Source organism: Mastomys coucha, unplaced genomic scaffold, assembly GCF_008632895.1.
Source record: "Mastomys coucha isolate ucsf_1 unplaced genomic scaffold, UCSF_Mcou_1 pScaffold22, whole genome shotgun sequence".
In the NCBI taxonomy this organism is placed as follows: Eukaryota; Metazoa; Chordata; class Mammalia; order Rodentia; family Muridae; genus Mastomys; species Mastomys coucha.
Window position 1 is genome coordinate 187,672,634 of NW_022196905.1, and position 27,606 is coordinate 187,700,239.

Sequence of the window (27,606 nt, forward strand, 5' to 3'; positions counted from 1 at the left end):
ACAGACTCGCTGAGAAGAGGTGGGAGAAGAACAGAGAAAACAGAAGCTAACAGCTGACAGAAATGGAGCAGACATCTACCACAGACTACAACAACAAGAATTTAAATGTTTCTTATCTCTTTGGGTAAGCCTAGATAATTTCTATCTATTTTCATATCCACAATCTCTTCCATTAACTACACTAGCATTGAGGTCATCCACACATTTCTAATTTTGCTTATTATACAATCTCTACTTTGTTCTATTCTCACAGTTCTGGACAGTGGTGGTAACAATTGAGGCTTAGTCTGAAAAGTCCAGTGCTGTGGCCCTGCCATGACTATGACTGTCCACTGTCTCTTCCTATGTGAACAGAGATCACTGCAACATCCTTACACAAAGAATGGAGCAGAGTCTGAAGGAAAGGCCATCCAGAGACCGTCCCACCTATGGTATGGATCCATCTCATCTGCAGTAATGATTATTATGAGACTCTGAGTATTTAAATCCCAGGAGTAGTATTGAATTCAGACCATATTTTTATAAGTAGACGGTCAACATGGGTAAGTTCAGGGTGAGAAGTCTCAGCTACCTCGCTGGTATGACTAGAAAGTCAGTTCAGGGCTAAAGGCCACTGGTGCCAAGGGGTGAGAGAAAAGAGAAAAAAAATAAGATGTATTCCATTGTCACCATAGTTCCTTTTATCAATCACAAAAAGTGATAATTAGACTTTAAATTAATTTATTATTTTTTAAATTTTATGTACACTGGTGTTTTGCCTGCATCTATGTCTATATGAAGGAATCAGATCCCTGAAACAGGAGTTACAGATTGGTAGTGAGCTGCCACGTGGATGCTGGGAAATGAACCCAGGTCCTACTGGAAGAGCAGCCAGGGTCTTAACCGCAGAGCACCTCTTCAGCCCCAACGATTAATTTCACTTGTCAACTTGACACAACCTGGAATCACCTGAGAGTCTTTAATGAGGAATTATCTAGATTAGGTTGGCCTGTGGGCATGTCTGTGGAGGATGGTCTCGATTGTTCATTGACGTAGGAAGCTCCAGCCACTGTGAGAGGCACTGTTTTATGGGCTGGGTCTCGAACTGTTTAAGAGACTGGGATGAGGGGGAGGTAACTGAGAAGTTGGGTGAGCATTTGCTTTTCTGTCTGCTTGTGGCTGTGAGGGTGGCATGGCAGGAGATCTAAAGCCACCCCCTCCACCTCCGTGGCTTCCCATCAGCGATAGAATCTAGAATTGTAAGTCAAATGAGCCCTTTCTTCCTTAGAGTTGAGGTCTTTGATCCTAGCCACAGAAAGGAAACTAAGACACCATCCTCCACAGATTTACGTGTCTGCAACAATGTGAGGGAAAACACATGGAGAGACAGACAGAAAGACACGCACACACAAATGCATGCATGCACATGCCCATACACAGAAGAACATAAGACACAGCTTGAGCTCCACTCTGTTCAAAGGCAGTTGTCTCCTTTCCTGCTGTTCCAGTGTGAATGTGTAGGAGATCACTCTGCCCACACCAGTGTGTCCTCTAGGTTTTCTACTTTTGTGACTGCTCTTCGTGGAAGAACACTACACACAAAACATATGCTAGCTGGGCTGTGTTTCAAATTTTGACTCCGCACCCCACCTCCACATGCTCACAATCACCCACCTTTCAGAGTCCTGGAGCACCCAGCACACATTCTGTCCAGATTTACAACTGCATTCAGTCACAGGGACAGGGCACAGCGAGCTCGTTCCACCTCTCTTGGAAACTGAATCTGCAGGGACCTGTCATTGTTTCAGATGGCCCTGTTACTGCTGAGGGACGTGTGCTCGTCTTGGCCTTTATTTGCAATGAAGGTTGACTCTGACTTAGGGCTGGTGTGGCTGAGAGCCCATTTTTGTCTGTTCGTTAAGTTTTGTGTCTGTTTTAAGAAGACTCCACTGCAGTTCACCTGTTTCCCACATACCAAAATGCTGCTTTCCCCGGCTCTGTGATGATGGTGGATAGTCGCGGCTAGCTAAACGTTACCTGCTCTGCTGTGATTCTGGCTTCCTTGGCATAATGTGTCCTTTGGAGTAACTGATGAGAAGACCAGACTGATGGACAGTATGGCAACCACCCTTTCCCCAAGCCCATACTGGCACAGCACTAATGAGCTTTGTCACCGGTAGTCGATAGACTCGGAGAAATCAGGCTCCCACAAACCGTATCGTTAGCCACACCTGTGATTATGGAGCCCAACGTTTCCCATTTTAACCTCTGCCTTTCATCTATAGGACACAGGGGAGAGTCCTGTGTGTTTTCAAAGACTCCTACCTGCTCCTTGGCTAAGGCCAAGTAGAGGAGAAATAGGTAGGTGCCTAGACTTTCTCCTGGGGGTTTCCAGTTCTGCCTCAAGTTATTGCTAGTATGACCTGCTGATCACTCAAAGACGTTTAACATAGAAACTAGACTTCTTTCGTCCATCAACTTGAGAAATTCCATCCTGCCACTTGGTGGTGGGTGCACGCCTTTAACCCCAGCACTTAGGAGACAGAGGCAGGTTGATCTCTGAGCTGGAGGCCAACCTAGTCTACAGAGTGAGTTCCAGGACAGCCAGAACAACATAGAAAAAACCCCTGTCTCAAAAAAAAAAACAAAAAACAAAACAAAAAAACAAAACAAAACAAAACAAAAACAAAAACCAACCAAAACAAACAAAGAAATTCCATCCCAAGCTTAGTCTTCAAACCTTACATCTCAAGGGTGACATCTGCATGCATAGATCACAAACCCTAAATTCTAATATCCTTCCCATTGATGCATATGACCCAGTAGTGATCTAAAAAGGGCCCTGCAAAGGCCATGTTCACATCACATACGTGAAGACCTTTTGATAACAGGACAGTGAAATGCCTGTTGACCAGAAGCTTCATGTAGACAACAGGTTTAAGTGGGCAAGGTTATTTTTGGAATTTGACTGTGTCAATGAGTGAAATGGAAGGTCATACAGGGAGCACAAGCAGTTCTGCAGAAAGGTTGTGTGTCATCAATAAACTTTCTTATGCCAATGGATGGGAAATTTTCACTTCCATCTACAAGTGCCTCACAGCGAGGACAGAGCGGGACAGAGTAAGCAGGCAGCTCCTGGGCTCTGGGGGCTCTTTACCAATGCTTCCTTCAGTCAGCAAGAGTCCTACCAGCACCTTTTGAAAAGATTATTTCCTTATTTTTGTGTATGTATGTAAGGTTGCATGAGTGTATGTGTACCGCATACATGCCGGTGCCTAAAATGGGGACACAAGAGGATGTCAGACTCCCTGAACTAAAGTTACAGGTGGTTTTAAGTTGACCAATGGGAAGTTGGGTGCTGGGAACTGAACCTGGTTCTTCTGGGAAAACAGAGAGCACTGAGATAGCTCTCCAGTCTGTCAAACACTATTCTTGTACAAATGTGATGACTGCTTTTCCTGGAGCACACTTCTGCCATAAGTAGTTAGCACTCTTGAAGTTTGCTGAGGGACAGTGATGAACCCCAGGTCAGGAAATGGGGTCCAGGGCTTTCTCAGTTAAATAAAATGAACTCAGTCTATTCAAGACAGTGGGGCTTCTGAAATCACTCAGACCAACTGAGAAACCGTCACATTGCCGTTCACCTGGTGGCTAAAAGATCTTGCACAAAATCTGTCTGCACGTCGCTGATAGGAATTCAGTGAACTAAGTTTATGTCTGAAGTATCATACATAACACTATTTACTGACGCTTGTGGGATTGTAATGTGAGCGAAAACTTATTTCTAATTCAAAGAGAGGAGAAGGTTGGGTGAAATGTACATGCATGTGCACATGTATGCATGGACACACACGCCTCTCAGACACACAGCTCCCACACCTTATCACACACACACCTCACACTATACATATAAACAACGCACACACTGCAAACACATCATACACATACATATATACCTTCACACACATGCAACTCATGCACCATGCACATACACCCCCCTCTCTCATACGTACACACACACAACTTACATTTCACACACAAAACTCTCACACACATCCCTCAAATACACACTTTTCACACACATAACTCACATCATACACACCCTCATACACCACATATACACATAACTCATCTCCTGACACAAATCTACACACACACACACATCTCTCAAACACACACACATCCCACACCACACACACTCTCACACCACACTCACATACCACACACACAAACACACATTCCTCATATATCACACATACACCTCACACCAAACACCATACACATACACACATACATACACACACACACACACACATACACCCCACCCCACACCCACACCCATAACACACAGGAGTCATGGGTAAAATTTAAGAACCAACACAAGGATGGAAAACACCTTTTTACTGGGCTAAGAGCAATGTGGCACTTAATTCTGCAAGGTGACTGGACATTGATCTGCAACCTTAGCTTGATCAGAACCATTGGCACCAGTCAATAGTTCCCCGACACCAGATATATCAATTTATCATCTAAGAACTGCAGACCTGCATATTTCAAGACCAGGGTTAATACAAATTAAGAATGAGTGCAGAGCACACTGAATCCTCATAGTGAACATTTGTAAATGATGAATGTATATAATTCTAATATATAAAGCCCAGCCACAGATCTTAGGGGTAAGCATCATATTAGGTATTTTTACTTCCTAGTTTTATCTTTTGAGCCTTTCTTTGCTAAATATCAGCCACACCAAGTTTTTAATGTCATTTCAAGGGGTGCCTTACAATGATGGGGAGACCGCAATGACCTGTGCCCATTAGTAAGTTTTTCTGTTACCTTCTCCAAAATCAGCATGTCTGCCACATTCTTATTTCATAATAATGGAGTCCATCCTCTCAGGAATAGCAAAACTGCCCCCTTTAAAGTTCCACACCTCAGAAAAGACTTGTTTTCCGAACAAAGGCTGATGAAGAAGGACATTATCTCCAGAGGGATCCTCTATCCTACTTCTCTAGGCTAGAATCAAAACACCCTTGCTTAATGGTTTGGTCATGTGCATGTCATCACTATCCATGTGAGGATGTTCCATTTCCTGTGGTATACTATTTGTCGTTTATTCCTCTACAAGCCCCTCCCCACCAGCCTACTCTCCAACAAAGAAAAAGAAAAGAAAAACAGAGAATGGAAAGAAAGAAAGGTAGGAAGGAAGGAAGGAAGGAAGGAAGGAAGGAAGGAAGGAAGAAAGAAAGGAAGAAAAAAAGAAAGGAAGGAAGGAAGGAAGGAAGAAGGAAGGAGGGGGAAGAAAGAGAGGAAAAGAAAAGGGAAGGGAAGGGAAGGGAAGGGAAGGAAAAAGAAAAAGTCTCCCTATAAAAAAGATCCTTTTGATAAATTGGCTCTGGACCTCAAAGTGGTCCAGGAAAGAGTTGTTTTTTTCGTCGCCAGGGTTGTAGCACTAGAAGTGGCAGGATTTCTGTCTCCTGAGGTATCCTGTGCTGACCACCTGCAAGCCAAACTAGAACTCCCCAAATTCTAGTAGATGGATCTGTGATGTGTGGACAATTATCTCACCAGTTTTCATAAACGTAAGTTCCCTGCATGCGCACGCGCACTCGTGTGTATGTGTGTGTGTGTGTGTGTGTGTGTGTGTGTGTGTGTGTGTGTGTGTGAAATGTCCCTTCTTTTATGTAGTATGAGGGGATGGTGTTAGTCTTTGGTCATTACAGTGCTAATACATCCTGAACCCATATGCTAGCACTACTGTGATTCTAGACTTTTGAAAGCACTGCTACACCCCCTGACAGCTTTTCATTAACATTTGCTTTCCAACTCCTTTTCGTTTGTGGGGAAAAAAATTTAGTGTATATTAACTTATTTTTCAAATACATCTTACTTTGTCTTTCTTCTTTTATGGTCTCCTGCTTTAAAAGGTAGAAGTACCTTTCACCAGGTTTGGAGGATGTCTTTAGTGCCTATGTGGGAGTCAGAAGCAGGAGGATCTCTATGAATTTGAGGCCACCCTGGTCTACGTAGAGCTCCAGGCTGGCCAGAGCTACATAGTAAAGCCCAGACACACACACACCCCCCAAAAAAGAAAAAAAGACCATCATTATTCATTGTTTAAAATTAGCATTAAAACATCATTGGTTTATGTTTATAAGCTTACCATTTCCATATATTTTCTTTGATTTATGTGTATGGCATATTTATGCGGTAGTACAGGTATATGAGTCCACATGTGTGTCAGTGGATGTGCATATGTGTGTGCATGAATGTTGAGACCAGAGGCACTGAGGGTCTCCCTCAATCACTCACCACTTTTTTTTTTTTTTGAGACATGATGCCTTAACTGAATCTGGACCTCATGATTAGCTGGACTGGCTGGACATGTAGCCTGAGGTATCATGCTGTCTCCATGCTGGAATTAAGTCACCCTGAGCACCCTGCTTTGCTTATGGGTTCTGGGGAAGTGAACTCAGTCCTCATGCTTGGCAATGAGTGCTTTTACTGACTGAGCCATCTCTCCAGCCACTAAAACGATACTTTTAATCTGCTATATAAGATTCTAGCCATTTTTTCTCTCAGTAGTCCCACTTCTTACAATTTTATGCAGGTAAGTATGAGTATATACATGCGTGTAGATGGCACTGTATGTATGTATGTATGTATGTATGTGTACAGCACCGTGAGTTGGGTACATGTTCAGTGTCATACAGCACTGTCAGCTTATGTTGAGTCTCATACAGAACCTTAAGTTGGATATATCTTGAGTCATACAGCACTATGAGTTACACATACCTCGAGTGCTATTAGGTCATATATATCTTGAACACTAAGCATATAGCTGTCTGATGTGAACCCCAACCCCTGGGTTGACAGTGTGTGTTCTAATGACTCCTCTCTTCTTTCTTCATTCATATGGTTCCCAAATACATCCACGATCCGTCACCACCTCTCACCACATACCCTCCCTTCTCATCCCTACTCAGAACCTCTGTTATTTCTCTTCCCCCACCCCCTGCTAACAACTGTCCTGTACTGGGTGTCAGTGTAAACCAAGCATTGCCCAAGGGGATTGACTTGTGCCATTTGCTACTCAAAACAACCTTATGATGTTCATACCACTGATGCCACACTATAGATGAAATCTAGGCAACTCCAGTACCAAACTTGGCACAGTTGACCAACAGTTTAATGGAAGGCAGCTATATCACTACAGTACTGACAGAGTTATGGCAAGGGGGAAAGTTGTCCAATTGGATTTCACGAAGAATAATTAGCTTTTGTGAGCATCTCTCAAAAGTGCTTGGGGAAGGGGGGTTAAGTCGAACTTTCTGTGTCCTGGGTCACCTCCTTTAATGACAAACTCATTTAAATAAGTTGTTGAAGATGAAGAAACAACTATTTTCCATTTTTGTTACAATCAATTAGTTGATTTACTTGTGAATGAGTGTGTGTGTGTGTGTGTGTGTGTGTGTGTGTGTGTATGCACCGTAGCATGTGTGTTGAGAGCAGAGTACCCTTCTCCTATCATGTGGTCCCAGGGATCAAACTCATGTCACCAGGCTTGGTAGCAGATGATTTTACTCACTGAACAATCTTGCCACCCTAGTAGCAGCTATTTTTAACTCCAGGTATTTGTTTTGAAGCCTTAATGTCTTCCTCTTATTAATCCAGCCATCTACATAATTTATCTTATTTATATATCTTTTCAATACATTTATTTTTATTTTGTGTGCATTTGGATTCTCTGGAACTGGAGCTACAGACAGTTGTGAGCTGCTATGTGGGAGCTGGAAATTGAGCCTGAGTCCTCTTGAGGAACAACCAGTGTTCCTGACTGCTGAGTCACGTCTACAACTGTACATCTGAATCCAGTGTTCCTGACCGCTGAGTCATTTCTACAACCGTACATTGGAATCCATGACAAGTTAGAAGCAATGTGTGATACCTCACCTCCACGAGGGCAACCTCCAAAGAAACCATTGCTAGAGGAGATTGGACAGAGTCCCCAGCCTGTCAATGAAATGCAGAACTAAGCATGGTGTTTGTCGTTCTAATCAGGCTTCTGAATTCTAGACCATTGACTTACACATTTCTTTGGGGACAATCCATTTTGCATAGATTATGGAATGGACATTTGGAGTCTCCTCTCCCCACTTGGGTCTGACTTTCCTCCTCCTGTAACTGTTTCTTTGTTCTGCCTCTAAGAAGGAACACTCACAGGGGATCCAACATCAACCCTGCACATCTTGTCAACACTCCCATCATAATCCCAGGTTTTGTCTTAAGCATTGGAGAACGGATGGGCACCGAGGCACCTGCTCTGGTCCTGAAACTCTTCTGTGATGCCAGATCTTCCTTTTGATGCCCATCACTGCCTCCCTCCCACAGCCTCAGACTTAACATGTCCTAGACCAAATTTCTCTTTGCCATATATCCTGTCCCCTCTCCTATCTTCTGGTGTGAGCCTGCGGCAGTACCACCAAGGTGATGACAGGACCTACAGACACAGGATTCCTGCTGTGTCTCCACCCACCACCTCCCTCCCCATTATCTAAGGAATCAGTAGAGCATCCTCATGTCTTTCCATGTCCTCATGTCCTTCTCTTTACTGTTGGCCATGTCACTGCCCCTTGGCTTAGCACCTGGCCTTATGAAAAGCTGTTTGTTAGTCTCTTCCTCGGACCTCGGGCTTTAATGGCCAGAATTAGCTCCCCTTCCAAGGCTCCTTTCATATAGTTGGTGGCTGTCTACTGGCAAAAAACCCTCATGCTCTAAATATATGGACACCAACAGCATCCTTTTATTTCTTCTTAAAAGAGTATCACTGGGTACCATAGGCTGGCTTCTCACTTATACCCTTCTTGCCTCAACCTCCCAAGTGCTATGAGTAAACCTGTATCTTACCATACTCAGCTTGCATCATCATCATCATCATCATCATCATCATCATCATCACCATCAATATTTTGGTTTTTCAAGGCGGGGTCTCTTTGTTTAGCCCTGGCTGTCTTAGAACTAGCTCTGTAGACCAGGCTGGCCTCAAACTCACAGAGATCTGCCTGCCTCTCCCTCCTGAATGCTGGGATTAAAGGTATTTACCACCACTGCTAAAGCTTGCAACCTTATTTGGGATCCAAAAGAAACATGGCTATTATATGAGAACAGGTAACAAAATGGCCTAACTGTATCAGAAAGAGATCCTTTCGGAGCAACCACCAGAGCTGAAAGAACAGATAACATTGCTCCTAACACATCAGCAAAGATATCTCAGGAAGGCTGAGGAATCTAGTCATTTTAGCAATGAAATACTAACGGGGATCATTTACTGAACCGCTGTCTCATGCCTGGCACCGTACAGAAGTTGCCTAACTTAACGCCACTCACCTCTGATCTCCAGCAGACAGTTATTTGGTCTACGCCCCCAAGCAAGTAAATGGCACACCTCTCTTACTCAAATGTGACTCTGCCGTATCCCAAACCCACGTCTCAGCACATTGAGAAGATGCTCGGCATGCAAGCACAGTCAAGAAAGATAAAGGCGCAAAGAACTGCTTTGATTACTAATCAATCATAACAACCCCACCTTTATTTCCCTAATTTCAAGTGTCAAGACTACAAATGCTTAGGTGAACCAAAAGAAGGACCGGATATAAGGTAACTCCAGGACATCACAGGGAACTTCAACAGACAACACAACTAAGACGTCACAAAACACTTCCATTTGGTGTTTCTGAGATCAGAACTAGCTTTTGGTAAGTATTTCAAAGAAAACACCCTTTAAAAAAAAAATCTTCACTACATATATCAGATTCTGGTTGACAGTTAGTGCTGGTTTTGATGCTTTGAGGACAAAAGAAAGACCAAGACACAGTGCTGTTGACCTATGAGGAAATTTCCAACCCAGGAAAGCGCAGAAAAAAAGAAATATAATTGACAAAGACAGGACTGGAGGGACCAGGGTTACAGCATTATGAAATAAATACAACCTCGTCATACTGGTATAAATAAAAGCAGCTCCAAATATAAAAAGCATTTGACATATGAAAACCACTTAAATATGTAAAACACAGCATATCTAAGGAGATGCTGGGTCACAGGGTTCTGAAAGCTGAAAGATGGGTTCTTTCCAAATAGAACAACTGAATATTGACCAGCAACCCAACTACAAATCCGTTCTCGATGTCAAGTTCTCTTCCAAGTGAAGAGAACTTTTGTTTTTTCAGGACATTATCCAACAACAGAAACAGTAACAACAACAACAACAACAACAACAAAAATCCCTCCTTCACAAACAAAACGAGTCTTTCAAACTAGCTTCTATCTCAATGATTAAGACTCTGGGTTGGCACAAAAGTTTGTTGACATCATATCAGAAATATCTTAGCAACACAGATTCAGATCCTCTTGTGGTGATAATCAGTGTTACTTAAAAAGTTATTTTTGTCCCATGCATGGTGCCATAGGACTACAGTCTAAGCACTTGAAAGGCTGAAGTAGAGGGACTGCAAATTTGGACTACATAATAAAAATGGAACACACAAACAATCAAAACTACATTTTGTGAATGAAGTTCCCAAATCTGACCTTTGGGTGTCACAATAAAAATCCATATAAAAGCCACCATGATTTTCTCAGTAGTGGGGACAGCCACTCTCTACTGCTTACCACTGTCTCCTTTACTGTAAAGGAACTGACTGTATAGAAATGACCCAGGTGCACTCTGCCCCCAAGTCCCTTTCCCACACCTGAGGTGGTGACTGCAGGAGAAGGAGGAGGAGCAGGAGGAGCAGGAGGAGGAGTTATTGCAGAAATACCAATCTAAAACCAACAAGTGGCCCAGAGCAACATCCAAGAACTTCAGAATTGGTATTTTTGTCTGCCCCCAAAGCTTTAATACTCTTGACATTCTGCCTTCCAGATTCCTCACATTTATTCTTTAATTCTCTTTTTTCACTTCTGCATTTTCCAAAAAGCACTGACTGTTACAACTAAACCCCTTTTGTAAACACAGGGCGAGGGTGGGGGCTTGTTTCTAATGGGGAATTTGTCATGAAAGGCATTTTTTTAAAGTCTTGAACGACTCAAACTATCTACAGTCACATTTTTTTTTCTCTCCAGACAGCCCTGAAGGATCATGTTTGGAGAGACTTTACAGAGCAGAAGCATTAACAAGCATACATTATTTCTAAGCAAAAAGCTCTGCACTAAGCTACTGGTTTCACTTGCTGATATTAGTGGGGAAAGAGAATCAGGGCATTGCCGTCTCTACGATTCATCTCCGGGCACTGGGCTTCACATCAATCATAAGTAACTCATTGTGGAGCCTGTCACAGACATAATGGCTCACACCAGTTGGAACTTGCAGGACCTCCTCCTGAAGAGGGTTTTCAAAAGAGTTAAGAGCCTTACAAAATGCAATATAAGCAGCACAACCTTCCCTAGTCTTTTATTTCACTCTGTCTTTACCATATTAATTTTGCATATCTTAAGAGTGTTGGGTAGACCGTACAAAGAAGATTTTTTGCTAAGTCAGATGGGACCCGCCAGTCATTCAAATATCAGCTATTTGAATCTTGTCAGTTGATTAAGGAAAACCAGTCAGCCGGTAGTACAAAATGGGACACACCTGCCCGTGATGACAAATACATATTACTTCTCAAGCTTAAAGCAAAGGAGACTGTGTAGCCTGCACAGGGGTAAAAGTTAAGAAAAACCCTGCCTTTACTCACTGGAGTGTGTATTACATGGGATCCAATCTTACATAAACTGAATTATTAATGAGCCTCAGAAGTGTTTAAATTAGCAAAGCATGTCTGAGATTTGGGACTGCCACCATCCTCTCCCCGGGGAAAGGCAAGTTCCAGAACATTAAATAACGTGTTTATAAGGAAGAAGCCCCAGCCTTGCCAACAGGTGGATTTTCCCCTCTCGGGGTCCCTGCATTCTGCTTTGTTTTAGACAAAGAACTCCAAGCCTGCGTAGCTCAAGGGCCTCTCCACGCCTCGACTAGGAACCTGCTGTCTGCTTCCAGTCTCTGTACCACTAGAGAGAAGCAACATGTTGGAAAAAGTCACATCACAAGATGGTACTCTTGCCACAGTATTTTGAATTCATTATTTAAAAAGCCAGTTACAACATTCCCTCTACTTCGACTTTAGTAAGGTCTATATTTTCAAAGACATATAAACAGATTGGAAACCAACCAGGTGAAGCATGCTGCACAGCAGAACCTTCACCGACTGCTTGTGGCTTTGAATTTCCTGAGGTGATGGTCCCGCTGGATAATCAACTAGATTCCGAGACACACCTATGGCCTGACCTCAGATAAAGCTGGGCAACTGGCAGAGTTCACCATGCTCCGCAGGGGCAGGAAAAGCCATTCCTTGTTGCTGAGGTGGTTTTATTCTGTTTACTCTTTAAAAGACTTAGACCTTTTTTTATGATCAGTTTGCAAGGTGAATACAACAAGATGCCAATACAGCAGCAGCTGGGTCCAAACACTACCTCACACACTTCTCACTGGAGCCGGGATGAACCCAATGGTCCCGTGCAGCTCCCCCCTCACTTCCCCCAAGCTAGGGACGCCACCAATGTCACTGCTGCCCTGACTGTCATAGGGCACCATTTTACTGCTAAAAAATCTGACAAAACATTCTCAGACTAACTGAACAGATCCTGGAGAGGGTCTGAGTCATGGTGCCACAGAGACCCAGGGTCGGGGCTTAGGGGTTTGGCTCCTGTGTCTCTGTCACCAGCGTCCCCACCCCATGCTTCACAAACCACCCTTCCACAGCCTTCCCTTTTTGCCATCTGTAAACACAGCTTCCCTTTTTAGATTCGAGTTTGAACGGTCAAAGCATTTATTCAGTAGATCATTCTGAAGCAGTCAGATATTCTGTCTCAATTAATGAAAAACCCTGTTGGATAATTATCAGGATATAAACTGACCGATCTCAAGGAATCAAAAACGAGCAAAGCTGGCCCTTTCTGCAGTCCATAATGGCTATCATAAACACTAATCATACAAAAGACTTTAAAAAGTAATCAATGCCAAAATAGTCTCCAGATAGGAACAAGTTTGCTTACCCAACACAAATGCACTTTAATATATCATTTATCCACCAAGAGATATTGTCACTGATGCCAGAGATCAAATGAATGTTGACTCTATGCAGAATGAATAACATGGAGGGTTATCTCTCTTTTTTGGAATACGCTTGAGATTCTATATGCCACGTCTGCACATGTTATCTGTAATACACGCAAACACATATAAAAGAACAAATGAAGGCAGCTGTAAAACTTGCTCACGGGTTACAGTCAGTAATTAACGCAAAGAGAAAGGAGAGCTCTCTAAACTGCAGTCTTTTGGAGGCAGGAGCTCGTAATCCCCAAAGATTCAGAAGCATTACCTCATTGCAGCCTTGAGACAAGCTGAGCATTCACTCTGGGTCTTACCCAGCATCCACCGGTTCACACAAAGACAACAGAGGCGTGACCAATCACATTGTGGCTAGCAGGCACTGTTTCAAAGCCCTCTCCCAATATTACCCATTGACATGCTTGCTGGCAGCCTGCTGAACTTGTTGTCATGGCAACACATCCCAGCTGCTCACCGAGGCTTGCTATATTACTTTTTTTTTTCTTTTCACCGCTCACTTAGCTAATTAAAATTTTAGAACTATGTTTTGCATGTCGGACGCAAATTGAAACAATGCAGGGTCCTTCTCCTTTCTCCCTCCCCCCACCCTTTTTTTTTCTTCAATGGAGCTTTAAAAAATGCTGGGAAAAGCTAACTGAAGGACACTCCCATGAAGTCCCAGTATAACCAATCAATGGAAAGACTGCATGTAGCTGTAGCCAGATGGAATTTGTCGCTAAACCTAATCTGCAGCAAAGCAAGACCAAACCATGAACGTCACTAACTACACTCTTCCTGTTTTGAAACCTGTAAGCCACTTTGGCATAGATTATGTATGTTGCAATATTTGCATTGTTCTTGGTCTAAACGTTCTCTTAAACATTGTTGTTTAACATGATTCTGACTTAAAACAGCTTTACCCAGAATTCCACGATGCAAGCAGAGTGAGTAAATAAATAAATAAATAAATAAGCCCAGAGAGGACTGTGGGGGGACACTGCTAATAATGGCAAGTGCTTAGAGAAGTTCTGGCAAAAATCACCGTGCTGGCAATCTACCACATGGGTTCCATTTGCCCACCAAACTCTACCATGGCTGTGGTCCCGCCACTGAGAACCCGTGGAAAGAAATGTCAGCTTTTGTTTACCCAAGCAAAAAGAAATAAATCCAACATTCCAAACTGCTTCAAGGATGATGGCACCTTCCTTCGATCATCTTTCGGAAAACTCCCTCTGCATCCTGAGCCAAACCTTTGTCAATGGGGATGATACCAAGGGCATCTTTGAAGGTAAACATCTTAAATTTGAAGGTATCTGAGCCTGCCACCAAGACAATTAGCTCTGAGCAAGGTGAATGCGCAGAGGCAACAAACATTGAAGTTCAGAAGGTGCAAGTGCTACTGCAAATGAAGAAAGTCTGCACTGATTTGAATCAAATGAGAAAAGGGAGAGAGCAGCCACAGCCTGGGAACAGTGGATCAGATTCGGTTTCCTCCGTGGTTGGACTGTTCATTTTTCTCAGTGTGAAATAATCCACAATGGGCAGATTTGAAGCCCCCGAGTAACACAAAATAAATATCTAATCAGGAAAAACCGCAGCCGGGGGCTGGGGGGGGCGGGGGGATAGAGAAGGGCGGACTCAGCGGTAGAACACTGACTCAGAGACCGAACACTGACTCAGAGACCGCTCTGTAGTCCTGCCCGCATCCCTAAAGGTCTGCTTCCTAGTACCAAAGAAAGAAGCCCCGCCCTCTGAGATAGTCAAGAAAGGTCAAGGGCATTATACAAGGATCTACTTTGTCCTCTGCAAGGAGTAAGGGAGGAACACAGGATGAGCGATCAAGGCAGAGATGATTGCTGGAACCATCTTAGCTAGCAAAGGTGAAGGCTGTTTTCTTCGTTCCAGGCTTCGCGTTCGAGGATCGTGGCTAACAGAAGGCGCACGTAGGATGGATTTCTCAGTTAACCATGGTAGAGTGCAAACAAAACCTCCCAACTCCCACCCAGATGACAGCACCAGGGACTTTAAAGGGAGAAGAAAACAAAAGAGAAGATGAAAGCAGATGAAGCCGTCAAATAACTTTGGAAGTTGGGGGAGCAGATGGATGAGAACTTTAAATATTACAAGTGGAGTCAACGACCATGGGTGGTGGTGTGGGCGTGGCGCTTCTGAGAGAACTCCGTGTGTACGGTGAAGCCGAGAAAGCTAGTAAACAACTTGTGGGATAGGAATATAGATTGGAGAGGAGAGGCCTACAGAGTCCTGATTTATCTCTAAATCCTAGGAACACTTGTGCTCATGCTCACATAGGTTAGCAGTTCTGTCCACTGAAAACCCTCAAGTAAAAGGACCCCAGTCAGAATAAACACAGCACTCACCATCTAGGGTCTTAAATAGTCTCTACTATAAAAAAAAAAAATGTTCTATGAGAAATAACTGATTCTCACATATAGGTCGGAAGTACAGAAAGAGTGCAAGTGAGCATGGGACTTTACCAAAACTGAAGGTAAGGGGGAAAAAACCCCCAGAAAATCCAGCAAGCCCGACTGAAGAGGGTTTCTATGGCTGTGAAGACCGAACATAAAAGACTCAAAAGAGTCTGGGCATCTTGAAGTAAAACGAACCCGTAACTCCACTGTGGTGTAAAAATAAACAAGGCATCATGGGCTGTGCTGAAATGGACAGTCCTTTAGAAAAAATAAACCAACAGCAATTCCCAACTTCAGATGAAACTACGCAATTAAAGTGTCCCACTGGAGACGCAGCATTGTCGTGAGAACAACTTAGGCAGGAATCACTGAGGGATACATGGTCAAAGCATAAATCAGAGAACAAGCCATTTTACAGCCTCAAGACATCCACAGATTTCCATTTTATACAAAAGGGAAAGGAATGGAGAAAGCAAGCCAACAGCATCATCATCAAACGATCACCCTTAGTTACCGCCGGGGGGGTAGGGGGGGACAAAGACCCTCCTCAGCCTACTCCAGCTAGGCACCTACAATTACCTAGCTCAGTCTTCGTGGTACTCTTGTTTTAAAAGAGTTTATTCTAAGCCTAGACATGAAATAACCACACGTCTTCAAATTGAAGGCGTATTCTATGAAAGGACTGATACGTTATGTCCAAAAGGTCAGAATAACAACAGACAAATGGGAAATGGGAGTTTGCTAATACAAGATTACCAACATGCAAGTGAATACCACAGAGAAGCCCCAGAGCTTTAGACTGTCTTTTAACTAGAGGCTATTGGGATAACAGGAAATTTTATATTTGGACTTCATAGTGGCTTATAGGTATTAGAACAATATTTACTTTCTGATGTCGGGTGTTCATGGCTTCACTATGTAAAACAATGTCCTTGTCCTGGGGAAATGTGCCGCTGACACATGGGTGGGTAGTGATGAAGTCTACAACTGCTATCTAGAGGGACAGACATTAGAGAGACCAAGAGAAAGAACCCACCAATCTTACCACATGTCAACAGTAAATCTAGGTGAGCTGTATACAGGTACCCATGTGATTTACACTGCTCTTGTGTTGCAAGAAATAAAACATCAAAGGAAAAGAGACTGATAGCAAGCCTCTATTATTTAGGTTTCTTTAAGAGTAAGGTGTGAGCTGGGACCACGAACCATATCATGACTGCAAAACAATCGTGTGTGTGTGTGTGTGTGTGTGTGTGTGTGTGTGTGTGTGTGAGTGATGTAAGTGTGCAAGTATCCATGGCCTCCCATGAGGAGATCAGAGAGAGACATCTATTGTCGTCTCCTATCCTTCTTTGTCTTATTGCCTCAAGATAGGGTCTCTCCCCTGAGTCACAAGCTTGCTGTTTTAACTAGACTGGCCAGTAAGCTCTCTGGATACATCTCACCCTCTCGATGCTGATGTTACAGGCATAGTGAAGCTTTGTATGAAAGTGTTGGAGATTTGGGTTCAAGTCTTTTTTGCCTGCGGAGCAAATGCTCTTATCTACTGAGCTTTCTTCCACAGCTCCCCCCACCCAAAGAAATCATAAGAGTGCTTTGCAGGCAAACCCCCATTTCTCTACCACAGTGGCTCATAACCGTCCTAATGCTACGACCCTTTAATACAGTTCCTCATGTTGTGGTGACCCCAAGCATAAAATTATTTCATTGCTACTTCATAACTGTAATTTTGCTACTGCTATAAAACGTAATGTAAATATTTTAGAAATAGAAGTTTGGTGAAGGGGCTATGACCTATAGGTTGAGAACTAACTACCTTCCAACCAGGCAAAGGACAGTTTACACTCTGGAATGGTTACACCAGGTTAACTTGGGGATGCCAAGCCGAATTGAAAGGGGGAACCAGGAACTCAGCGGGATTCTGTGAAAAACTAGAACTACATTCAAATATCTCTTAGGGAAATAAGAGGTTCAGCCAGGATGTTCCTTGTGCAAGAGTAGAGCAAATTTCAGTAGTCGGACATTAGTGCACATCCACTGAGAACTTCCGGCTCTCCTGCATGTACTAGCTGTGTTACTTTGACTAACTTTTAAATCTCAAATGTATGGGGTTTCTTGTATGGGAAATGCCATAATAAAAAATGCATAGCTCAAAAACTGCACATGCCCTGGGGGGGTGGGGGGGGCGGGAGGAACTCAACTCAGTTAACTATTATTCGCACTGTGATTCCTGAGAGCCTGGGATTGCCAGGGAGGTACAACAGGAGCAAGAGATAGGTCCTTCTCTGTCCATAGGTCCTTCTTTCTCTCCAAGCCTCTGGTGACAGGGAAAGATAGTCGTAAGTAGTTACAATGCAAAGACCGAAGAGTAAAAGTATGGGGTTAGGAGATACCCAGGGCCCCACTCTTCCCAACCTGTTTCACCAAAGAGTAGCATTTCCTAAGTAAATTCCTCAAATAAAAATGGTTCCAGGGACTGAAAAAAACAATTCAGTGGTTAGAAGAGTGGTTATTGCTCTTGCATATAACTTATGCTCAATTCCAGCACCCACATGGCTAACAACCTTTAATACGAGTTAGATTCCAGGGGATCCAATGTCCTCTTCTGGTCTTTTTTTTGGTACTCTGTGTGTGTGTGTGTGTGTGTGTGTGTGTGTGTGCAGTAACAAAACGCTCATGATGTTTTTTTAATTTAAGTAGTTCCATAAAATACTTCTTTTTTAAAAAAGAAGTTTTATGGTGAAACCAATCAGGAAAACACTCCATGCTCCATCCTCTCAGAGGGTCACCCCTCACTTCCACCAGATGTAAGGCTCCTGTCCTGTAGTGAGCCAGATGGGTTCTATTCATGTGACCCAGCATCTCCCCTTAGTAATTTGACCATGATCCTCCCTTTAAGCTATGAAGCCCCAAATCACAAAGCCACTAACATGGGTTTTTCCAAGACTTTGGATGTGGAGAGGTACATTTTCTTTCTACACCACAACTCTTAAAATTCTTTTCCGTTTACTCTAGTCAGCTTGACAATTTTAAGAGCCTCCACATTTTGTCAATGAAAATATTATTTAATGGAAGATTCTCAACTAAATTACTCTGGTGAAAGGAGACCTAACATAGATGGATGAGATGTGCACATACCTTTAAACATGATCATACTTGACTCAAACCATTAATTTAAAATTCCAAGCTCAAGAATTTTAGGAATAAAAATAACATTAGTAAAAGAGGTTTTTGAGTGGGGTTCTTTTTTGTTTTTGTTCTTTAAGGGAATATTCTGAATCATAGATAACTGGAAAAAGGTGCAGTATTATGGCCTTTAAGGTACAACTGCATATGTAGCAGAGGATGGCCTAGTAGGTCATCAGTGGGAGGAGAGGCCCTTGGTCCTGTGAAGGCTTTATACCCCGACGTAAGGGAATACCGGGGCCAGGAAGCAGGAGAGGGTGGGTTGGCGAGCAGGGGAAGAGGGGAGGGGATAGGAGGTATTTGGAGGGGAAATCAGGAAAGGGGAAACATTTGAAATGTAAATAAAGAAAATATCTAATAAAAAAGATACCTGACTCTCTCTCTCTCTCATAAGACCACTGTCAGACCAACTGTTCTTCTGCAGCGGTGACATTCACTTGCTTCTCTTGCCTTTTGAGAAAACTCATAAATACATTCTTTCTGTATGGTAAGGTTCTGAGGAGAAAAATGTCAGGAAGTCCAGTGCTGGATATCCCACAGAAAATCAAATCGTTTTAATAATGTCTGAGGACTTAGGCTCTAATAAATCCCTGGGACAGTAACTGTCTTGTTTCTTAAACACTGCAAAGAGCCTTTCCTCCTCCAAATCAAGAATGAGGCTCTCCATGAGGAGCCAATAGCCAGTTTCTTTTTTCATGTTTCTTTCTTTTTACCTCTGTTCCTCCCTGTGCTACCCTGTGACCTTGCCACCCTCCCAGAATGAAGACCTTCGATGCCTACGCTCTTTTCTTCTGGAGAAGATGACACCTTTTCAACATGGCTTCAAACTGTGACCTCCTAGCTCCAAGTGCAGCTCTTCAGAGCCATTTTCTCCTCCTCGACCCAGACTCCCTTGAAGAACTCTGTGTCTCCACTATCAATCTTGGACTCCAACAGCCTCCTCCCCTGGGACACTGATGTTGCCCTGTGTTGTCTGGGTGGCCCTGCTATACGTCATAAGCTCCTAGGGAGCAAGGTTTCATGTGTTGTGTGGCCCCACAACTTTCCCCTTATGTACTTCAGAGTGCCTGTTACCAACTGGGCCTGTGGAGCCATTTCTCCTATTGAAGACTTTCGGGGACTTCTCATCACCCCATATCTCTTGAGGAGCCCTAGCTAAGTGCTCCCCTCTCTCTGCACTCCCACTCCAATGACACCATCAGCCTGTGAAGGTGGGCACTATTTCCACTTTGCTTACAAGAGGGTAAGCTCAAATAACTTCCACATTTACACCACTGCCAGATACATAGTAAGTCTCCATGAACACACGCTAAATGAAATGGATGAATGGATGGATGGATTAGAAAAAAAGAGGTCTAAATTTGCATGAATAAATAAAATCTTAACATCAGTTTCCCTAAGACAACATAATGTAGTAAGAGTGCAATACACTTATCACATTAATCAGATACAATAAAAATGCCCCGTGATGGTGAGTTCTGACTCAAATGAAAAGCTTTTGATTCTAAGGGAGGCCTTAAAGTTCGGAGAGGAGGTGGCATGGTGACATGGGACATAAATGCTGAAGAAACAAAGCTATACTTGGAAGCATGAAGTACCCTATACAAAGTGTAAGGTAGCCAGCCTGTGACAAGCCACTTCATAAGAAAATATCACCAACAGAGCCCTCTAAAGAACCTGAAATGTACTGGTACTAAAATTAAGAGAGTACAGAAGTCCCCAAACCCAAATATTAGGATTATCATAGTTTTTAACTGAAGCCAAAACAAAAGAATAATAGAAAACACTCCTGAATTTGTGTCTAGAATCAGTGGTGTGATTGATTAAAATCCTACTTCGTGTAGACTCAGGAACTCGCCTCCTAGGTCTGGTCACTTGAGTTCCACTTTATTTGTGGGACCAAACCCAGAGCCTTGTGCATGCTAGGCAACCTCTCCACTACTAAGCCAGATTCCCAGCTCTGTTGAGTTCACCTCGGAGCCTTCCTCTTCCTCTCCTTCCACTTTGTCCCTTCCTTTTTCTATTTTACCTAGTCTTCGGGTCTTAAGGGCGGCTGTGAATACTGTCTCACTCTGACTCTGATACCAGCAACTCTAGTGCCTCCATGAAAATACTTAAACATTTTTACAAAACCACAATGTCATCATGGTGTAGAACTTTAGTTTGTGGGCAGCACTTCCCAGAATTACCACTATTGTTTCAGCAATGGCTCCATCGGGGACAAAAAGGAGAAAAGATGCAACGTGGTTGCTGAGCACGGTCTTAAGTACCACTTCCCTTCTCCCAGCTCACTAGTCCCAGCAGCAACCCTGCGAGCCAGCTCTCACTATGTCAGTCTTAAGCACAGAGCATTAATAAATTAATAGCTTGTCCAGAGGCTAAAGAGTCACTAAATAACAGCCCCAAGAGCAGTGGATCCATGTCTGTGATTATCCCCCAAACTGTGTTGAGCTAACAGTAACAGAAAGGTAAACTGGAAAATATTCCACCCGTCAATTTTGAAAGACTATGTATGGGCTGGGCATGGTGGCACATGCCTACAATCCCAGAGCTGGGGGGAGGGGGAAGGGGGAAGAGGTGGGATGTGGCCAGAAAGCCACCCCGGGCTGTACAGTGAGACCCTGTTTCAAGTAGCAATGCAGAAGGGGGAAGAGGAAAGGAGAAAAGGAACGTTCTTTATTAATTTAAGAGCAAATAATGTACGTGTAGCTTCAAAATAACTTATTGGCTTCTCCTTTTTGAAAAGAAAGAAGGCTCCATATACCTGCCAATCACCTCTCTCCCTAGTGCTCCAAAGCAGAACAAATAAGCCAGTTTTGCACATACTTAAGTTGACCTGCACCTGGACACTGGCTGGGACCACTGCGTTCTGTTTGAAGACTACCGAAACACAGGAGTGACAAGAAAGGTATCAGAAGAAGAAGTGGAAAAGCCTTCCAAACTGGCAGATTAGAAAGCTAAATCAGAGCAGAGCTCAGCCCACAGCCCAGGAGCCCATCGTGCAGGGCGAACCTGGGCATGAGTGTTTTCTGAGACATGAACACAAGCCCACTCCCTCAACTACTTAACAAATAAGCTAAGCCCTGAAGCCAGTCCTTAAGGGTTCCTTATTCCTAGCATCCTCCTAAGAGCCGGCACCTTTTGCACAGAAAATCACATTTATTCTTTGTTGGGGAAGTTACTACAATGTACTACAATGGCCGTCGACAAGTGAGAAAACTGAAGTTAAGAGAAATGATGTCATAAAAATAAATGACACAGTAAATGGAGGTTGGATGGAGAACCTGATTCCAAGTCACTCTGGTGAGAAAGTCCAGGATTTTAATCACTCTTTCACCATGCTGCTACGATTTTGACCGTGGACCTCCTCTCCCGCACAGGCTGGTCCCCAGTGGGTGGGGCTGTTTTGGAAAGTTATGGTACCTTTGGGATGAGGATCTAGCTGATGGACGAAAGCTACTAAAGAACAACAACGAGGGCCGGCCTATTTCTTTTCTGTCCTGTATGCCTCTTGATCTACCAAGACAGGGGAAAGCCACAGCTGTACACTCCCAGCCCCCTGAACCAAGCTACCACACCTTGCCACCTTGGTGTATCATGGACTCTTAACTGCGAGCCAGAGTTAAGCCTCAGCTCCTGGAAGATGATTGTGTCAGGAAATGGGTCAGAGTAGCAAGAAAAGCAACTAGCACAAGAACCAAAGACTGACCAGCCATCTGAAACTATTAACCGCGTGCACTGGCTTTGGTCCCACCAATATCGGGTATTGTTTTAGACCAAGGCTGGCAAAACCTAGGACACAGTAGCTGGTTCTCTCTAAAAATGTCAACCCCAAACACCTACTTACCTTGAAAATGTTTTAAAAATCAACCATTTAAAATGCTGTAGTAGGGGAACTGTGTGGCTACACTCAAAATTGTTTTATTGGATTTAGAACATTAAGCATTTCGTGTCTGGAGTTGTTTTTTTGTTTTGTTTTGTTTTGTTTAAGAGATTGGGGGAATCTCTTCTGCATGGAGGATAAGATGACTAGAATTTTTTTTTACCAAGAAAAGAGAAAATGGCGTGTCCTATCGAAGCACACTGAGGATAAAAGCACGTACCCAATGGGGACAAGCGACATCTTAGTCAGAGCCTACCTGACAAGTGTCCTTTGTCTCCACTAGAATGGTGCGCTCTTGTTTCAAGAATGTAAAACAACTTTGCCATATAGCATGCTAAATGGAGTCGCTCCATGCTTTGCGACACTTGTAATCCCTTGAGAAAATGTTTTGTTTTCATAAAAACTTGTTCCTCTAGGGGAAGGCTAAGTCTCTCATATGCAAATGTCACCTCCAGCTATCAATAAAGACCCAGGCCACACAGCTGAGTTTTGCTCCTATATGGAGGCCACCTGAAAATGACCCAGAAGATCTGAAGAACAGACAACTGAGCTCTGCAAAGCCAACCTAATGTATCCATGATAATCGAGAATCAGTCAGCCCACTTCTCTGCTTGCTTTCTCGATGGAGAACAACTGTAGCGCCGGTTCTGGACCCAGAATGACTGCGTGCTAGAATGATGTCTGTCCACGCCTCTTCTAGCTCCACCACCCAAATTCTACAACTGAGATTCTCATATGTGTCCCGCATTTGGAAGAAAATATACAACTATGAAAGCATGCAGAAGTATTCCTAAAAGACACCAGCCTAGCCACCCGGTCAAAACAGTTGCCGAAATATTTTAATATTTTTTTTTCATATTAGGAAGTGAAAGCTTTGAGGGGGTAAGGCACTGGTGCTCACTTCCACAGCCAGAGTCAATCATGGTTGTGAAATGGATGTTGATCTTTCCCGTCCTTTTTTAAATACTCTGACATTTGCAAAATGTGATATACAAACCACAGGTGGTGTTTTTATGTGCACAGACCCAAATGCCGAACTAATGGCATTATATCATACATCACTGTTTAACTGTAGCAATCTCTTCTTGTTGATGTAGTACTGAGCACAAGGCCTGGACATGGGAGATATTAGATAAATATTTGTTAAATGAATAAAAGATAGGTTTGTGATAGGGAGAAGTTCCATAATTTGCTGAATAAATATATTCCTCCAAATAGTCTTTATTACTTGGCATCTTGAGGTGCCCAGATGCAAATAGAGAATTTAAACTCAGAGGACGTCTTCACCTGTATGTTTTAAATGTGTACTCAATAAATATCTGATGAGTGATGATATATTCTTAAAGTTGTATTGGAATACGCTATTCAGTAGAGTTTGGAGGACTCGGCTACCAGCAAATGATCAACTATTCCAGCTACAAAACCGAAAGGTGTGTATTCCACGACATGGACACTTGTACAGCTCTTCACTGTGCACCACTGAATATAAAGGCTAGCTCTGCAATAAGAGTGAGCTAATAAAACCATAATTATAATTATACCTCAATTTAGTACTGGCAACCTTTCTGTCACATATTCCCAGCTTTCTAGGGAGGCCCACTTCTCTCTGCTTCCTGTATCTGCTTGGAACATTTATTTTTTTAAAAAAATGCACTTACATGTTTGTGTTCTGTGTATCAACCCACAGGCTTTTCATGGATTTGAGACAACTTTGTTATCTGTGATAGTACAATGCTCTACAATAGTAGCCCATGGGTAGGGTTGGTGTGTGTGTGTGTGTGTGTGTGTGTGTGTGTGTGTGTACAGAAGCACTCACCCATGCTTGCACACATGGAAGTCAAAGGCTGACATGGGGTGTCTCCCTGAACTGCTTCTCCACTTACTTATTTTAGAAAGTATCCCTCACTATCCCTGTACTGTCGAATTTATAAACGGAGTCCTTATTATATAACCTCCTACAGTCATAATGGCTGAATGATTTATATCATAAAGTCAACGTTCTCTTCCTGTCTCTATTTTCATCTGGCCTAATGAAATTTAGTAGCTTTCATGGTTTCTCTCATTCTAAATGCTGACTACATCCTAAAACAGTGGTTCTCAACCTTGCTACTACTGCAACCTTTGAATACATTTATTTCCTCAAGTTGTGGTGACTCCCAAACATAAATGATTTTTGTTGCTACAGCATAGCTATAATTTTGTTATGAGTCATAATGTAAATATCTGTGATTTTCAATGGGCTTAAGCAACCCCTGTGAAAGGGGTCATGTGACTGCCCCAAGGGGTCGAGACCCACAGGTTGAGAACCACCAGGGAACACTGCTTTTGTAGTAGGAATTCAAGGGCCCAGTACACTGGTAAGTGATGCCTTCCAAGCCATGCAGAACACAGGATTCTTCTACTTATGGGCAGAAAAAAAAAAAAGAGTAAGAAAAGCTCCTTATTTCAAGCCATACAAAAATATTTAAAAAAAAAAATCACACAACAGGCAAAATCTTTGTAAGTGTGATGTATCTGGGTCCTCTAGGACCTGTCCCTGGCCTTGACCTTCTACAAAGGTCCTCTTTAATGGGCCATGTCGACACAGTAATTGTCCCAAATTGTGCAAACAACTCTATCTTCCAACCTCTCTTGTGAGTGCCAGTTTACAAAGTTCATCATGCAACATGACATGCTTTGTTTATAAGAGAAAGAACACACCGAAGAGATCCCTGAGGTTGGAGGAGGTACGTGAGTCTCACAGGAGTCTCCCAGAGGGTCAGAGTCTGGACTGATTCTTTCATTCCTGAAAGGACACAGATCTGCTACCAGATAAACTGGTCAACAGGGTGGGTGACAGGAGTTCGTCAATGACCCAAATATCTTTCTTATCTTTCCCCATTTTTGTTTTTTTCCCCCCCTTAAGATGGTCAAAACAAGGAGCTCTGCACATGCACACACCATTTGTGTATAAAATAAGTGTTTTGCAAATGTCTCAACTGAAAGGAAATTAACTGGTTGATCAATCAATAGTAAATTGGATTGTGCCTTCGTTGACATGTCTGCACCAAGTGTCAAAGTTTATTTAACTGCTGGCTGCTGATCTCAGGGCTGTTAGCATTAAAATTACATTGAACCCAAATCAAAGATCCCTCTGCTGTTTACAAATTAGGCATGAAGACTAATTACTTATCAATCCTTGATGGTTTTAAACACTTTTGATGCACTAAACACCCCTGAGGACCAGCCATATTTTGTAATGGGTTGGGGACAGAGCATTCAACACATGCAATCTAATAAGTTAAGGGTAAGAATAGGTTTGTGGACATCAAGACAGACCAACTGTCAACAGGATTTTTCTCTAGTCACAGAAATGTCATATACCTCCCCTAACCAAAGTGTACAAATGAAAAGTCACAATGCATTGATTTACATGTCATCCCCATGTTCTTTCCCATGAAGCTTTCTGACATAGAATATATAAACTTAATGATGCTAACATTACTTTACATACCATGTACCAATGGCTTCCTGTGAAAAGGTACTGTTAATACTTTAACCACATAACATATATATGCTTAACACCTCACTCTTCACTATATACCCAGTCTCCTTAGTGTACCCCTGGAACAGAAACACGGCAGTCAAGAAATATCTTATGGTTCCAGGGGGTGGCACATGCTTTTAATGCCATTACTTCAGAAAAAGGAGGCAGGCAGATCTCTGTGAATTAGAGGCCAGCCTGGTCTACTTCCTACCACAGTGATTCCGGTCCAGCCATAGTCACCTGGAAAAAACCTAAATCAACAAAGAAAAACAAAAAGGAAACAAAAAAAGAAAAGAACTATATCCTATATTGTAAGCCAATAGAGAACTGAAGAGTGAATTTGGGAATCTGAGGAATGAGTAAGAATTGCTTATAATGAGTGAATGAATGTGTAATACTCAAGACTCCGCCTGCATATGGAATCCCTAATTCAACTGTGCCATCTTACGTAGTAAAATGAGTTGGTACATGAAAAGATAAAGTAGACTGAATTTTTTTTTTAAAGAATGTGACTTTTCTTCTTTTTAAGATTTATTTATTATTATAAATGAGTACACTGTAGCTGTCTTTAGACCACCAGAAGAGGGCGTCAGATTTCATTACGGTGGTTCTGAGCCACCATGTGGTTGAACTCAGGACCTTTGGAAGAGCAGTCAAGGGGTGCTCTTACCCGCTGAGCCATCTCACCAGCCCCCAAAATTATTTTTTAGCTAGCTCATTATCCTCATCCCTCACCCACAGAGAATAAATTAGATCTAACTTTGTTTTATAAAGTGGCCAGTCAGCCATACCAGATAACACACACACACACACACACACACACACACACACACACATATACACACATAAGCAAGCTTATATCTCCATTTTTACCTTTGTGTCAGACTCTGGAATGACGTGTGGTTTCTTTGACATGATAGTCATCAGCAAGTATTTAGACAATTATGAGGAAAAGAGTTTAAAGTATAAAACAGTACGATGCTTAGGTTTGACAACTCAGAAAGAGCAGCGAATTTAGAGTAAGAGCCAAATTAAAAATATTCAGTCTAATGAAGACAAGGTTTGTTTTGTTTGTTTCTAAGAAGAAAAAGAAAAGTAGCAGTTATTTCTCTTGGTGTAGCAACAAATATACCTAACAAAATCAGCTTGAAGGAGGAGGTGTTCATCTCTGGGCACGGTTTTAAGGCTCAGTCTGTCATGGCAGGCAGAGATAGTAGCAGGGACACGAAGCATCTGCTCACACTGCATCAAAAAAAATCAGTGAATGCTGCGCTCCACACACCTAAAGCAGTCAATACTGGTGCTCCACACACCTAAAACAGTCAATGCTGCACTCCACACACCTAAAGCAGTCAATGCTGTACTCCACACACCTAAAGCAGTCAATACTGGTGCTCCACACACCTAAAGCAGTCAATGCTGCGCTCCACACACCTAAAGCAGTCAATGCTGCGCTCCA

The 27,606-nt window shown here is 42.8% G+C and overlaps 1 protein-coding gene across 9 annotated transcripts in view; it reads right to left on the reverse strand.

The window, feature by feature from the left end:
* Stox2 (storkhead box 2) overlaps window positions 1–27,606 on the reverse strand; it is a 251,385-nt gene that overhangs the window by 53,673 nt on the left and 170,106 nt on the right. Inside the window, exon 1 of one of the 9 annotated variants that reach the window (XM_031339747.1) lies at window positions 13,069–13,306. The exons of the other annotated variants lie outside the window; for them this stretch is intronic. The gene's annotated coding sequence lies outside the window, so the exon portion shown is untranslated. Of the gene's footprint in view, window positions 1–13,068; window positions 13,307–27,606 lie in introns of those variants that run through there. 9 annotated transcript variants of the gene reach the window in all.